The sequence below is a fragment of the Astyanax mexicanus genome, chromosome 11 (genome assembly GCF_023375975.1).
Source record: "Astyanax mexicanus isolate ESR-SI-001 chromosome 11, AstMex3_surface, whole genome shotgun sequence".
Classification (NCBI taxonomy): domain Eukaryota; kingdom Metazoa; phylum Chordata; class Actinopteri; order Characiformes; family Acestrorhamphidae; genus Astyanax; species Astyanax mexicanus.
This window is the reverse complement of record NC_064418.1, coordinates 1,634,800-1,648,022: the sequence shown is the minus strand read 5'-3', so window position 1 is coordinate 1,648,022 and position 13,223 is coordinate 1,634,800. Positions and strand designations below refer to the sequence as shown.

The window sequence follows — 13,223 nt, the reverse complement described above, 5'->3', positions numbered from 1 at the left end:
GCACAACATTTCCTCTCGCATTGTGAGCGAGACAGAGAGGAATCTATCAGCTCTGACTGGCCACGGCTGCTTATCATCCATGCAGAGCAGATAAGACAGTCGCCGCACTTCCGTAGGCCATATAATATTAATCCAGCGCCCACGCGCTGCAGACGGACTTAAAGGAAGGTGACAAGCGTGACATATCCAGGACCTCCTGATGACTCCGTTAAAGGAGCCTCTGACTAGCCTGGAGTGATGGAAGAGTGTGTGTGTGTGTGAGCGAGTGTGTGTTTGAGAAAGAGAGAAAGAGAGAGAGTGAAACCGAAAGAGAGACGGAGAGGGCACCAATTTCCATCTCACTGTCACAGCCGCTGTCACTGTCACCGCCACGGTCATTAAACACAATCAACCTGCTGTGCGTCAGGCGCCGCTAATTCTCGAAAAAGAGAGCCTGACTTTCGACAGGACTGTCCAGCTTGACAGCCGCCGTGAGCTGTCGTGGGCGAACCCTCACGACCTCCGTGGTCGAAGGTGGCGGATCGGAAGCCGCATGCGAAGCAGAAATAGGCCCCGGCGAGTCTCTGAGGATCAGGTCCAATTACGGCGTAAACCCGGCATCAAAGGCAAATGCGTCAAAGAAAAGCCCCAACCAGGAATTTGCCTCCATCGTTTTCGGTCTTTTAAAAAGAGTGCGTCTGCTGCAGTGGCCCTTTCTTCTTGCTGTAAATCTGTTGGCATAAACACTTTTTTTTTGTATAAAAAAACAGAAAAGCTCCTTTAGAAACAGAGAAAGAAATAAAGGCCCGCTGTGAAACAAAGGCGCATCGCGAGCTCTGGAAGAACAAGGCCGCTACACAGAGAAAACAACCTCCTGAGGATCCCTCTCCTCCGGCTCCGAACAGCAAGCAAGAAGCAACAGCAGAAGGAGAAAGAGGATGATGATGAAGAGGAGGAAGAAGAGGAGAAGGGAAGAGCTGGTCGGAAAGTTCCCCTGTGGAGCAAAAAACAAATAATCCACACAGAGGAGGGTGAGACAGAAAAGACGAAAGAGGAGAAGAAGAAGGTGCGAGGAAAGCAGAGATGCTTTCTAGCCTGAAGCCCTTGGGGGTTGGGATGGGAAGCATCTTGTCCAGACTCTGGTCCACCAGGTCACTGTGGTAATTCCAGCAGTCTGATAAAGATGACGGTTAACCTCAGGAAACCTTGATAAACATCTGGGAAACAGCAGAACGAGAAAGCGAGGCAGGGTGCCACAGCCAGGTCCAGAAACACAGGGTCTCACTGGTTCTTCCAGCAGAGAGACAAGAAACTATCAGAGCAGGGAAAGATTTAAGAAAAGGGTTTCTAGCTGTTTTTAACGACGTATAGGAATCAGAACAGCGACGGCTGAAATAACAAAAAAAGATGCAGAGCTTTCAGACCTCAAATAATACAAAGAAAGCAAGTTTATATTCATAAAGTTTTTTAAAAGTTCAGAAATTAATATTTGGTGGCATAACCCTGATGGTTTTTAATCACAGTTTTAAACATACATCTTGGCATCATGTTCTCCTCCTCCACCAGTCTTACACACTGCTTTTGGATAACTTTATGCTGCTTTACTCCTGGTGCACAAATTCAAGAAGTTTAGCAGCACCGTTTTAGGTAGGACCTTTTAGGTAATGATGGTAGTCTAGAATTAACCAAATTCATTTATGGCCGTCATAATTTGATCTGTTTGTTTTCCATTGGCCATTGTCATATTATTTTGCTCTGAACTAATTACACAATTATATATCAGCTTATATATCAGAAACGATTTCATTCAAGACACAATGTGTGATTTATGTTTTCCATTATTTGAGCAGTGCAGTTCCCTGAATCAATATCTTGCACACTGGAAAGTCAAGTAGACTCTATTGAACACAAATAGAAACATGATGGTTTCATAATCGCTAAACAGGTTGTGTAGCATAGTGGGTAACAACACCACACTCCCTGTAGTAGGCCATAGGGTTCGGTTCCCCAGCCAGGTAAGCACAAAGTGAATGATTTGATACGCTATCAAACGTTTGCTTATTATACAGGGGGGAACTGAATAGGTAGTGAACAGTCTGGACAATTTGCGATAGCTTTAAAAGTTGTGGTGGAGCAATCATAGCCTTCATCCTCCAAGCAATGGTTATTAACATTATATTGCAAGGATTAGAGATGATTGATTGTAGTGCTGGTGACACTAAAATTTGTTTTAGGGTCTTTCTTTACAGCATTTACAATGTTTCAGTCATTAAGTGCTGTGGTTTTTCTTGATCTACCTGATCAACACCTGCTATTTAGTACACCAGTGATGACTTTCTTCTTCAGTACATTTCGCCACATTTCCTGTAGGAAGCTAAATTTGATGAATTGCCTTCTATCTATCTATCTATCTATCTATCTATCTATCTATCTATCTATCTATCTATCTGTCTGTCTGTCTGTCTGTCTGTCTGTCTGTCTGTCTGTCTGTCTATCTGAGCAAACACAGAGTGAATGATTTTATACGCTATGACACATTTTCTCATTATACAGGGGGGAAAGAACAGGTAGTGAATAGATTTCAGGTGTAAACATGACTGGTGGCTTCAGATCCAGGATGTATTTGACAGTGGCCTTATTGACATGTGTTTGTGTGTTCATCACTCCTCACAACCCGCTGAGCCGGAACACCGTGGGTTCCTCACGACAGACTGAACCGGCTAATCAATGGCTGTAACTGTCCGACCGTGTGGTGACCTTCACTTCAATCAATACGCTGTCTGTCACTGTATCATCAAGCAATATCGTGTGATGCTTCAGATATTCAGACACTGGGTGACGAAGGAAAGAAAAAAACAACTTTTAATACATAAGCATCTGCAGGGCTTTTTAGCATGGAGTCTCTGAGGTTCTGGCAGGAAACTCCCAGGTTGGATGATGGGATGGAGAACAATGGGTCAACTGGATCAACAGGAATCCAACAGCTAATTTCATTAATAAAATATCCATAAAAAAGACTTATTCAATCAAAATGTTCACATCTAACCCAGAATCCCACCTGGAAAAACAAATGATAGCCTTCATCCTCCCAGCACTGGTTATTAGCAATATATTGAGAGGATTAGAGATTACTAAATTGGAGAGAAAACCTTTGTTTTTGAAAGAATGTGTTACAATAAAAAAATATATTTATTTATTTATTTCATGCTAAATTGAGTCTTCTGCAAACACCAGATTGTGATACCTTCACTTCACTGCTCTCCGGAGGTTGCTGCTGGTGTGACTAACAGTTGTTTAAGGGTTGTTCTTTACAGCACTCACAACCATCATTTAGTACACCAGTGACGACTTTCTTCTTTTTCAGGACATTCCAAACTGCTTGTACTGGCTATGGCCAATATTTGGATGGGTAGAACTTTTTGAAAATGGCTGCTTGAGTAGTCAACAAGAAAATATAGCATGTGACATAAAATTGGGTAAAAAAGTTCTTATTATATAATAATTTTCTGTAGTTTAAAATTGCTGAAGTCAAATTGACCCCTAAACATAATGGGTGTTAGTAAGTTTGAACATAACAGGAAGGCTAATGGAAAATTATGAATCTAAATCTAAATAGACATCAGTAAATTTAAAGTAATTCTCTTTATGATCAGAAATACAGTATATTAGATATATATATATATATATATATATATATATATATATATATATGTGTGGCTGAGGGGTAAGTCTTTGCACCTGTGCTGATATAGAAGGAGGTGAGAGGAGAGGAACATTCAGTATGTGGCATCTCAGGGACTTCAGGACGCAGCGTTCCATTTGCCAACTTGCTGACATTTCCCGGCAAGTGTGTGTGTGTGTGTGTGTGTGTGTGTGTGTGTGTGTGTGTGTTTTGAGTGTGTGTATCTGTGTGCTCGGAGTGTGAAGTGTTCACATGGGACATTCTGAGAGCCACTTCAGTTTACACCTCCTCATTACAGCCCCTTCAGCAGCTTCAGGTGAAGGGGTCTCTGGGAGAAGGCTCCGGTCCTGGCGTCGTCCTGCCGGCTATAAATACACGCGGGCCGCGCGGGGCGGGGGGTCAGCGCTGCGTTAGTGCTGCATTAGCGCTGCATTAGCGCCGCATGTCGCTCTGCATGTCGCTCTGCTAACTGCCCCCTGCTACTTGATTGCACACTTTGCATTTTGGCTCGGCGATGGCGAGTATTTTTATTTATTTATTTGTATTTTTTTTTTGCGGCTTGGGATCACGGCAACCCTTTTTTACGACACCTAATTATTATGCTTTTTTTCCGTGCACAAGGGCACCGGCATGGTCTCGTGTCGTGTCAACCACTATTAAACGTGTGACAGGTAATGCAGCTACCTTAGCGCACCGTTAGCATCCGCGCTGTACGGCCATGACATGCCCAGGAGTAGCTGAGCTGCACTGACCCTCGGGGTGGCTCACGCCGTCCACCCTCCGGCACTCAGAGACTGTCCATTAGCTTTTACTGCAGTGACTCATTACAGGCCAGAAACTCACATCTGATTTAATGGTTCAATCTCTGGACTCTTTATTTATTTATTTATTTATTTCATTTTTAGAGATGCTAGTCCATTTAAGCACCCCGTACTCTTCCCAATCTTTGAATATCTGTTCAGTACTGAGACTAGGGTTGCCAAATTTTTGAAACTTAAATAAGGGAAGGTGTTGGGGTTCGGGGGCGGATGGGTTTGGGCGTTGCTGTGGTTCTGGTAAAAGGGGTGTGGTGAGATGGAGGGTAAAAACACACAGATTTATAGCAGTGATAACTATTTTTTTTTCTTGGAATTTAAGGGGTTTCTTTTAACAGCGCAAAACAGCATATGTTTGGAATATAACCACATATTGTAAAATAATTGGTGTAAAAAAAAAAGTTAGAATGCAAATAAAATGTTCTCTACAGTTAAAAAACTTAAAATTCTTCCAAACTCCAAACCATGAAACATGAAACACAGTATGCTGAATTATGTGAAAAAAAAACAGAAATAATGTTAATGTTAGAAATAAAATCGTGCATTTTACACATATCATATCATATACTTTTAAATGAGCTTTGATATTAATGTGATACTTACACCAGTTTTAGTTGTATTTAGTGGTGAACATTATCAGCTTGCAGCCTGCTGCTAACCCAGGCTAGCACTGCTGGAGCAGCATTAGCATTACATGTTAAAACAAGCAACATTGGACGAACTGCTGTCTAATATCGCCCTGTCTAAAAATACGCTACAATGCTAATAACCCCACACAATAACTACAGTATAGAGTTTAAGCACAAGGGAAGTAAAGTATTTCCAATAAAGTGGCCACTTCCTGGAAGTCCATTTTCCACTGCAGGTCTAAATGAGAGGAATACTGCATGACTGTATGTTTGTAATAATGAACTGTAAACTCTTGCTGTGGGATTTGAGCCCTGATGATTTCAGCAGACAGCGCCATCTCCGGCCCCGGAGAACACACCGGCCTCCAGCAGGAGAACGAGCTGCTGAGGGGACATCTGGATCTGGCAGGTGAGCCACACACACTCTTACACACACACACACACACACACACAGCCCTGACTCCCTCCCCGCAGGCTTAACTCAATTCCAGCCATTATGTCAGGTGCTCCTTTCAAACATTTCACACGATGTGGGCAGCAAATCATCGCTCAAATCACCCAGGTGTCAGCCTGGTGCTCCCGCTTAAAGAGACAGTTCAGCAAAAACTCAAACTCTAAAACTCAAATTCTAACCACCGTCCCCCACCGTCCCCCACCACCCTCAACTCCAACACATTTCAGATCAATTCAGATCATTTAAGAGATGTTTGCTGCTTCTTTAATTGTTTTTCATGTATATGGATCATGCTAACTGGAGCTACAAGCCTATTGTAGGTTTTAAACAACTAAGATTGAATTCTTCAGTCATTAGCATGGTGCTAACTGGAGCTACAAGGTTATTATAGCTTTATTGAAGCTAATGAACAACTAGAAAAATAGTGCCCGCAAATCGTTTGTTGTCATAAATTACATTACATAGCATTACATACAGTAGCATTTGGCGGATACTGGTCATTTACATTAGCTGGCTGAATGTGTGTTTACTGGTGTAAATGTACTGTTTGAACGTGTGTTTAATGCTGGGAATGTACTGGTTGAATCTGGTTTACTGGAATAAATAATTTAGTAATAATTACTGTATCTTACCAGCTTATGCAAATTGTGACGAGGACATTACAGGTAACCGAAAGGTGAGATCAAGCCAACACCTGTTCATTTATCCAGGCTTGGTGTTTCCACACTCTGCATTTATTCTGTCATTAATAGATCACTGGTTTAAATCCTGGTGATGCCACAGCCAACCATCAGTGCACAAGAGTCCCACAGAGCATTACTGTCATTCCTTTCACGGGAGCGAGGGTGAGAATTAGAATTAGCATAAAGGATTTAAATAAACAAGTCTTCATCTTATTGCTGATGCCTTTTTTTTTCTCATTATTTAAAATGTTCTGTTTTGTAGATTAATACGAATGTCATCAAACTATGAATAAAACCATTTGGAATTATTTAGTACATAGAAAAGTTTTATATTTTAGACTCTTCAAAGTAGCACCTCTTGCTTAGATTGCTTAGTCAGCAATTCCTGGAAGAGTCACCTGGAATTCAGGCTTTCAGTTAACAGCTGTGCTGAACTCGTCAAGAGGTAATTACTTTAATGTCTTGCCTCTTAATGTGTTTGAGAGGTGAAAGCATCAGTTGTGCTTTTGCTGTTAGCTGATGTAACAGAATTAGCAGTTCTTATTAGCATTAGCATTAGCATTCTCCTGCAAGCGTGTTGAGCTACAGTGGTGTTGCATTAGCAGCAGTATAAAATATACTAGATCTGTAGGAGCTGTAAATTCCTGTATAATCAGAACAGAGGTGTAAACTGTGGCTGTTTAGCTGTTTAGAGACGTGTGGAGAGCGTTCAGGCACTCGGGAACAATGCTATGAAGAAACCAGCATCTCAGAGCCGCTTTTTACCAAAACTCATTTTCTCCCACTTCCCTTCTCAGAAGGAGATGATTAGAGCAGCGTCTCCTTCACCCTCGCCCAATCAGGCGTCAGGAGGCTCCCGCCTTTCATCCCGCCACTCCATCCATCACACGGCAGCAGGAACGCACCAATTTGGCAACGGCGCCGGGTTTGCCTTCCCGCCGCTGAGTGACTGATTGATGACGGACCTATTTATAATGCATTGTTACATGTGTTGCGCACTGGGACACTTTATGGAAGACTCGAACGCTGGGAGAGAGAGAGAGAGAGATAGAGAGAGAGGTAGGGAAAGAAAGAGAGAGAGAGAGAGAGAGAGGGAGAGAGAGAGCATGGATGACAGAATGAGGTCAGAGGAAGGTGGAGGGGAGCGCTGAAAGAACAGTGGAAACACCTGATAGGTCTGTCAGACATGCAGAGCACAGCAGGTCGAGGCGGGAGGAGTTCTGACCCGAACGTCCGTCACACAGAAACATAGGAAACGTTTTAGGAATTTTCTCTTGTCCTGTCCTGTCTTTACCTGACCAATAGGAGTCAGTGTCCTGCAGACCCAACACTATCCTGCACACTCTCACACTTTCCATTAAATCCCCTGATTTAGTGATTATCAGATAATGATTCCAATAATTCAATGTATTAAATCTTACAAAGCTTACAAAACTTGGAAATCTGGTTGGACTTTTAATTGGTTCATAATTTACATTTCTATGTTTGTTTTATGTTAAACACTCAGCACTAAAGTGTTCTCTCGGACAAAAATTGGTTGATAACTCAGTACTCAGTACTGAAGGGTTAATAACTGTAATAAGGGTTCAATAATTCAGCATTAATGGGATAAAAACTCAATAATAATAATAGGTTAACTCAGCAATAAAGGGTCAATATCTCAGTATTTGTTATAACTCCATGCTAAAAGGTTAATGACGCAGTACAAAAGTGTACTCAGTAACTCAGTATTAAAGTGTTGACCTGGTAATAAAGGATTAATAGAGCCGTATTGAAAGGTTAATAACTATAATACAGTCAGAATTGGTTGTCAAACATTTCCCCTGGCTAAATAAAAGTTAAAAAATGCACTTAAAAAAAGTGGTTTATTATCACATTTCCGCAGTTATCTGGTCAGTTATTTGTGTAGTCATGTGAACAAATTGGAGTATGTTTTAAACATTTCTTGGTCTTCTTTTTCTTGGGTGGTCCTGATGAGTGCCAGTTTCATCATAATGTTTGATTGTCTTTGCGACCGTAGTAATGAAAGCTTCCTTAGTGCTACCAGGAGACTCCATGCTACATTATTTCATCTCTCAACCAATCACCAGCTTCGTTTCAAAGCCATCTCTTTTGCTGATTTTTGATGTGTTTTTGCTTTTTCCTCTTATTGCTCTCCACCACTTTCAATACAGTCCCACCAGTTTCCCAGTGGGGAACGTTCTCACTCTTTCAGTTTAAGAGACACAGTTTTATAATAGCACAGTACAGTATCGTAAAGACAATATTGGATCATATCATAGTGCCTAATATTATCATTCAAAATCATTTTCCACCAGCTAAAATAAGCCTTTACTCAGACTAAGCGTTATTTTATTGAAGCACACAGATGATTCTTAGCCTGGGTTTTCTGGATCGGTTATACAGTAGAACCACCAGCTTTACTAAAGTACCCTTGAAGAACCCTTTATTAGGTCGCTCTCTGGATTCAATTAAACAGTGTGAAATTAATTGAGCAGGCTCGGGGAAGTCTTTAAACACAGGCTGGCGTTTGTATTTTGCGGCCACTGGAGCTAATTGGCTGGGTGAGCGTTACGATGGTGAGATAGAGAGCTGAGAAAACAGAGGCCGGACCTCGAGGTCGGGATGAAGAGACGCCGGACATCGAAATCCGTCTCTTCTGGTCCAAAAAACAGAGAGGAAGGGGAGCGAAATCAAACTGCGGACCTGCGTTTGATCTGTTCTATAAATTAATCACTAATTTTCTGTGTTCTGTATAATGATCTGCTGCAAATTAGATGGAAATGAGATAAAATATTCATTTAGCTATCTGGGGAATCTGCCCGGCAGGCTTTTTGGTCTTTCGGCCTGGCTCGAAACGCAGTCCATATGGCAATTACATACAACAGTGTTGCAGAAGTGTTGGTCTAATGCCTGCTGGCAGAGAGACACAGAGAGACAGAGCGTGAGGAGTGTGTGTGTGTGGAAGGAAAGATAATGAGTTAGTTTTGTAAGTGTTAAGTGCAGAGTCGGCCCCAGGGTCGGTGCTCCTCGGCAGGCTGGATATCTTTCTGCGCTCGTTTTAAAAACACATTTATTTTCCTTCCTCATAAAGGCGGTCAGCGTCGGCCTCAGCCTGCCGCCCTCTTTCATGTCCTCTCAGAGCCGAAGGCCAAGATCCCTCTTCCTTCAGCGCCGAGCTCCTCGCAGATCTCCCGCCTCCGTCTAAGAGCCGAGCCATTGATCTTAATACTGCTGCTACAATCTCCATCTCCTCTGCAGAGCCCCCCCACCTCGCTCACTGTGAACCCCCCCACACATACAACACAAATACAAACATCTGCTGCACTACAGACCAAACAACAGCATCAGAGCCTCATTACCAACACCCACCATCTACTACTACTGTTCACCTACCGGCCACTTTATTATAAACACCCACCATCTACTACTACTGTTCACCTACCGGCCACTTTAACAGAAACACCCACCATCTACTACTACTGTTCACCTACCGGCCACTTTATTATAAACACCCACCATCTACTACTACTGTTCACCTACCGGCCACTTTATTATAAACACCCACCATCTACTACTACTGTTCACCTACCGGCCACTTTATTATAAACACCCACCATCTACTACTACTGTTCACCTACCGGCCACTTTAACAGAAACACCCACCATCTACTACTACTGTTCACCTACCGGCCACTTTAACAGAAACACCCACCATCTACTACTACTGTTCACCTACCGGCCACTTTAACAGAAACACCCACCATCTACTACTACTGTTCACCTACCGGCCACTTTAACAGAAACACCCACCATCTACTACTACTGTTCACCTACCGGCCACTTTAATAGAAACACCCACCATCTACTACTACTGTTCACCTACCGGCCACTTTATTATAAACACCCACCATCTACTACTACTGTTAACCTACCGGCCACTTTATTATAAACACCCACCATCTACTACTACTGTTCACCTACCGGCCACTTTAACAGAAACACCCACCATCTACTACTACTGTTCACCTACCGGCCACTTTATTATAAACACCCACCATCTACTACTACTGTTCACCTACCGGCCACTTTAATAGAAACACCCACCATCTACTACTACTGTTCACCTACCGGCCACTTTAATAGAAACACCCACCATCTACTACTACTGTTCACCTACCGGCCACTTTAACAGAAACACCCACCATCTACTACTACTGTTCACCTACCGGCCACTTTAATAGAAACACCCACCATCTACTACTACTGTTCACCTACCGGCCACTTTAATAGAAACACCCACCATCTACTGTTCACCTACCGGCCACTTTAATAGAAACACCCACCATCTACTACTACTGTTCACCTACCGGCCACTTTAATAGAAACACCCACCATCTACTACTACTGTTCACCTACACTGTAAAAAGTGAAGCATGGAGCTGTTCATTCAAGCTAATAAATATGATTGAACACATAGTACAATTATTGACTTTATTGTGAAACTCAACCTTTTTGAATTTTGATGTGTCAATTTTGATTCAGACTAAATTAATTACAATTCTGAAGGAAATAAACCAAATGTTTTGGTTCCACTGAAATCATACTCGAAGAAAAGAGATAAGGATGTAATATTTTTAATTTGAATCAAACATGAATTGCGCATGCGCACTGTGGAGCACGGGAGAAGTTGTAGAGAAGTGCTTCAGAGCACTGAGGGAGAGAGGGAGAAAGTGCCTGAACGCGCTCGCGAGAGAGAGAATGAGAGAGGGAGAAAGTGCCTGAACGCGCTCGCGAGATAGCAACGCATGCTTATGATATTGTGGCGTCGGGACTGGAGGGGGGGCGCAAGGAATTATGGGAGCTCACCCTGTTGGGGGAAGTGGGTGTTTTTCTGCGTGTTTATGTTACTGTTTATCCCAGAGTTTCATGTCATGTTTTATTATCACTGTTCTAGTATTATTCATGTAGTTATCAGATATGTGGTTGTTTTGTGTAAGTGCCTCACCCTTTGTGTGTTTTCTGTGTGTGGGAGAGGGGTTAGCTGCGTTGGAGCTGTAGTTAGTTTCACTTTCAAAAGTGGGATCCCATGTAAATCCAGCTCTTAGTGTCCTCCTCAGAGCAAAATAAAAAGAGAAGGAGAGCACTGAAACGAATCTCACTGGTAATCCGTCCTCTTCCACGCCACAGTAACTTCTGGAACTTCTGAATATGCTGCCATGTTGTTTTTTTTTAAGTTCGGTTCAATTTAAATGTATTAGTTTGGTTCCGAAACTGAAATGTAAAGAATTTAACTTGGATCAAGGTGAATAATTAATATTGGGTCGAGTGAAGTAATATGGTTTATGTCAAAATAAAATAATCAGTTTGTAACAATTGACTTTATTTAGATTGAGTGAAGTCAAATAGTTTAGATGCAACAAATGGACATCAATTTTTTTAATTTGAGCAGGGCTACACTTTTTACAGTGTACCGGCCACTTTATTATAAACACCCACCATCTACTACTACTGTTCACCTACCGGCCACTTTAACAGAAACACCCACCATCTACTACTACTGTTCACCTACCGGCCACTTTAATAGAAACACCCACCATCTACTACTACTGTTCACCTACCGGCCACTTTAATAGAAACACCCACCATCTACTACTACTGTTCACCTACCGGCCACTTTAATAGAAACACCCACCATCTACTACTACTCTTCACCTACCGGCCACTTTAATAGAAACGCCTACCTTGTATTTCTTTACTGGCCATTTTATTGGAAACATCTACCTTGTGTTTTTATTCACCGGCCCCTTTATTAGAAAACACATATCTGTGCTCTTACTTACTTGAAATTTTATCAGACACAACTGGTGTTTCTTTATCGGCCACTTTATTAGAAACACCTACCTTGTGTTTGTTCTCTGGCAGTTTATTAGAAACACCTACCCTGTACTTCTATTTTATGGTCACTTTATTAGAAACACCTACTCGAGTTTATTCACTGGCCATTTTATTGGAAACACTTTGTTTTTTGTCACTGGCCACGTTATTGGAAACACCTACCTTGTGTTTCTTAATTGGAAAAACTACATCACATTTCTTCACTGGCCGCTTTAATAGAAACACCCTACCCTGTTTTTCTATTCACTGGCCACTTAAATAGAAACACCTTATAGCTCAGCTGTTCAGGTGTACAGTTACTGTCTGTAGCTCATCTATTGCTGCAGGTTATTAGTCCTAAACATTATATTCCATAGGTATTTTGTACATGTTTAAATGACACATACATCAAGTTTTTTTTATTATATTAAATCGACAGAATATACACAAACTATATAAATACACAGAACAACATATATAAACAGACCATCAACAGATCTTACAATCAGAAAATATAAGATAAAAATAAGAAACTATAGAGCCGACAAGGCAGAAGTAGAGCTGGAACTCTGTGTGGAATATCAGCTCCAGTTCCCGTATCGACTCGTCTTTAGAACATGTTCCTCGGGTATGACAGGGAGAGGGTTCCTCAGGTCTTACAGGGAGAGGGTTCCTCAGGTCTTACAGGGAGAGGGTTCCTCAGGCCTTACAGTGAGAGGGTTCCTCAGGTCTTACAGTAAGAAGGTTCCTCAGGTCTTACAGGGAGAGGGTTCCTCAGGTCTTACAGGGAGAGGGTTCCTCAGGTCTTACAGTAAGAAGGTTCCTCAGGTCTTACAGGGAGAGGGTTCCTCAGGTCTTACAGGGAGAGGGTTCCTCAGGCCTTACAGGGAGAGGGTTCCTCAGGCCTTACAGTGAGAGGGTTCCTCAGGTCTTACAGGGAGAGGGTTCCTCAGGCCTTACAGTGAGAGGGTTCCTCAGGTCTTACAGGGAGAGGGTTCCTCAGGTCTTACAGTAAGAAGGTTCCTCAGGTCTTACAGGGAGAGGGTTCCTCAGGTCTTACAGGGAGAGGGTTCCTCAGGTCTTACAGTAAGAAGGTTCCTCAGG

The 13,223-nt window shown here is 42.3% G+C and overlaps 1 long non-coding RNA gene across 2 annotated transcripts; it reads left to right on the top strand.

The window, feature by feature from the left end:
- Positions 1-12,611: 12,611 nt before the first annotated feature.
- On the top strand, positions 12,612-13,217 carry LOC125805018 (uncharacterized). 2 transcript variants are annotated; one of them, XR_007441288.1, is made up of 3 exons: positions 12,612-12,813; positions 12,864-12,922; positions 13,148-13,217. It is a non-coding gene; the product is annotated as an uncharacterized LOC125805018 (long non-coding RNA). The 2 variants fall into 2 exon arrangements; XR_007441287.1 differs by lacking the exon at positions 12,864-12,922 and adding an exon at positions 12,939-12,988 and having other exon boundaries at positions 13,139-13,210.
- Positions 13,218-13,223: the final 6 nt, after the last annotated feature.